The sequence below is a fragment of the Propithecus coquereli genome, unplaced genomic scaffold (assembly GCF_000956105.1).
Source record: "Propithecus coquereli isolate 6110/MARCELLA unplaced genomic scaffold, Pcoq_1.0 Scaffold104, whole genome shotgun sequence".
Taxonomy (NCBI): Eukaryota; Metazoa; Chordata; class Mammalia; order Primates; family Indriidae; genus Propithecus; species Propithecus coquereli.
In genome coordinates, this window is record NW_012134303.1 from 878,053 (window position 1) to 881,868 (window position 3,816).

The following is a 3,816-nucleotide window of genomic DNA, read 5'->3' on the forward strand; positions in this document are numbered from 1 at the left end:
GCACTCTAGCCCGGGCAACACAGTGAGACTCTGTCTCAAAAATAAATAAATAAATAAAATAAACGGTAACAGAAACCCAGCTCAATGCTGTTCCTAACTGACTATCCTTAACTAAATGGCCTAAGTAAGTAACTACTTACTTGGAAAGTATTAATTTTCAAAGGAACATAGCAAGGAAGGTCTCTAACTCAAAATCTGTAAACTTTTTTTAAACTTTGTATATGTTAATGTTTAGGTTAACACACAGACCCCTTACTTGCATCATAATCACTTAGGGAAAATGGTAAAAACGCTGACACTTGGGTGCCCTTCCTACCTCCAACCCACCGTTGGCACCACCAAAATCACCTGAATCAAGAATTACTGTTTTGACAGTTCCCCAAGTGATTCTCATGCATCTGAGTTCTGACAACATAGGCATAGAGAAACACTGATAGTAATTACACCATTTTACAAATATTGTGATCTAAATTACCTTGTTTGATTCCATAATGAATATACATTTCCAAAATATAACATTCCTAAAATTGGACTGCATTAGGCAATGTATGTCTATATTTAAAGTGGTATTGTTTTATTTTCTTTTTAAATATCCTATTAAACTAATGACATCATGAATTTATTATTAATAATACATTTATAATAATCATGAAATTATTAAATTATGCATTATCATCTCTATGCAAGCCTGTTCACTTTCACAACAACGATTTTGTCTTAATTGCCCTGGAGCTCAGTTTCTAGCACAGTGCCTAATATAGTAATGTTTAATAACATTAAATTCATTTAATTATTAATTCATTAAATAATTTGAAAGAATGGTCTTGCTTACGGGCTAACAAGAAAATAAATTTCTAACTGGCAGACACTTAGAGTAGCATGAACCCTGCCTCTAAGGTTAGTAACATGAATATCCTTCCTACAGAGGTGTTTACCTAGCAATTAAAAGAAGCTGAGCAGACCAAAGAAGGTATAAATCCTCATTAACATTCATCAGAGCTGGTCAATTCACATTCCAAAAGAAAGTTTCTGGGAGAGGGGAGGAAAGGGTAGACTATCTGATGGACTGTCATCAAAAATTCACTGCTTGTAAAAAAGTGTATTGAGTATTGTTTAAACAGCTTTGAAAAAGTTCCCGATCACACAGTAGGAATACGAACTTCCCTCGCTTCCTCAAGAAGAGACAGTACCAGATGCTTCCCGCTATCAAGAAGAAAGAAAAAACTAATCTCTGCTATCAATCTGCTACGTGAGAAACAGAGAAAGCCAACACAGCAGTTTCTCAGCTGTCCTCTGCTAATTGGGCTACAGTCATAACCCGTCTACCCCTCCTCAGCCTGCCCTAATAAAAAGTCAGAGTCGTTTGGCCTCAGGGCCAGTGCCTCTCTTTATTTCCAGCGCTGTGCCCTTTCTGGAGAGAGAGTAAACAAAACTTTGCGCTTCTGTCTATCCTAAACTTTGTCTGAAAAATCTTTCTTGTCCGAGTATGGACTTCACACCCTAACATAATTTAATTATTAAATCATTTCACAATTGTAATTTTCTAAAATAATATCAATAATTAACATTTTTGTGTCATGGGTGGGTTTTTTTATACTCATGTTTTAAGTTTCTATGAGGAACATTTTTAAATGTAATACATTTTATAATTATGTAATACAATGTCATTACACATATTTGGATTATGCAGAAAATATAAGAAGAATATAAACAAAGCTGTAATCCAATCTTCCAAAGATACCACTTATAAATTTGTTTTTCTTCATCTTATCTTTAGTCATGATAAAGCCAGGTTCAGTGCCTCTTATGAAAAACACTGGCTCTTTGAAAGCCCCTGCCAAGGGAACACATTCAACTTGCCATGTTTATTTTGATTTTTTTATCTCTCCTTCCCACTTTCAAAGCTAATTGACTCATATTTGATCAACTTTCAGTTAGCTCCTGATTTTCAAAACTGTCAAACCATCACATGCTAGCTGTCCACTTTCAGTTGGCAAATTTAGGAACATAATAAATACATTTATTTAATAGAACAGGGAGAACTACTTGTTTATGAAACTTAAAAAGTGTTCCAGAACTAGAAAAAGGATTGGATTACATAAATAAAATGGACAAAATCCGATGTCTGCTCCATCTCCTTCCCTGGTATCACATAGATCATGTAAGAAAGATACTGATTTTGTTTATAAAGAGCTAGATTTTAAATATGCAAATAGATAGCATGTAATATAGTTGCTATCTCATGTGTAACCAGTCAAAATGCTTTCTAAGTGATATAAATATACAAAAATCCCTATAAATTTGAAAATTTTAATATTCATTTTTATTTTGCATTTTTCCCCAGACATTATTTCAAAAATTATAATTAATATGTTTAGAAATTTACTCTTTCATTTGTTGCTGGTGGAAAATATTTTCTATTTAGTAAAAATAAACTTTGCTGAATTTCATTTGAAGAGAGAAATTTTCAGATGTATGCCCATTAAAAAAGAAACATTTTCCCTCAAATGAGAAGAGCTTTACTGTGTTTCTGATTATAAAGAAATACATTCTAAAGTAGTTTTTGTTGTTGCTTTGGAACAGAAGAAAAAATGTATCAAGAAAATTTTAAATCTTACTTTCAACACCTTGCTTCCTTTCCTAATATCACTAGTAACAATTAATTTTAAGTTTTTATCTATTTTTCCCTAAGTTAATAAGTATCACCTAATCTGTAATTATATTAAGGTTTGATTTTTAAAAGACGAAGCAAACTAATGTGCCAATCAGATTAAAAGACAGTGAAGAACCTGATGAAAATTTGTTGAAAAAGCAGCAACAAACAAGAATAATAAATTTCAAATTATTTCTGGATCATTTAGCTGGTAGTATAAACTTAATAGTTAATACCATGGCAATGCCTCACTGTTTATTATGTTTGTTGGTAAAATATAGATAATAATTTCCAGAGCTGCTGCAGGAACCAAAGGAGGTAAAGAACATGTGAGCTGTGTTACCTGCTTGTTTTCACCTGCAAATCCCAAGTCTCTCAGATTCTCTTTAGCTGCTGGGAATAGTATCCAAACAGTATGCCACAATCCCACTCCATACCTCTGCTTTAGTGAGTCACCCCCTTCCCCTGGTTCTGCACTCTCCACTGGCCCGGATCACTACGGATTTCCTAGACACCTCAATGTGCCAATATCCCGGTTTATCTTTTACAGAGGCGTGCATAAAGACCTTCCACCTGACTTAGAGTGATACTAGCTTAGGTGGGTACTGTCTTAGTGATGTTTGGACCATGGTATGTTGTATATTTTTAGCAAAAAAGGCCTTTTAATCAACTTGTGTTTGTGGTTATTAGGATATCGCTGGCCGAGTCTTGCTTTTTTATCCACTCCGAAAATCTCCGTCATGTAATTAGAAGGCTAAGACAATTTCCATTTAAAGTGATTATCAATGTGGTTGTCACACAACCACAATTAATGCCTTTTTCATCTTTTCTCTCTGTATTTCATTTTGAATTGTTTCTTTTGCTATGTCTTCAGGTTCATTATTCTTTTCTTCTGCAATGTCTAATCTGCCATTAACACCATCCCAGCTATTAATAGCATAGTTTTCATTTCAGACATTGTAATTTTTATCTCCAGATATTCAAGTTGGGTTTTTAAAATATTTTTTTGTATTCCATGTTTCTACTAAACTTGTTCACTACTCCAGCTTCTTGAACATATGCGATGCACTTCTAATATCTGCCTTAATGTCCTTATCTAATTCTACCATCTTTGTCAGTTTTCTGGGTCAGTTTTATTTTTCTTCTTCTGTTTTTTTTTTTTT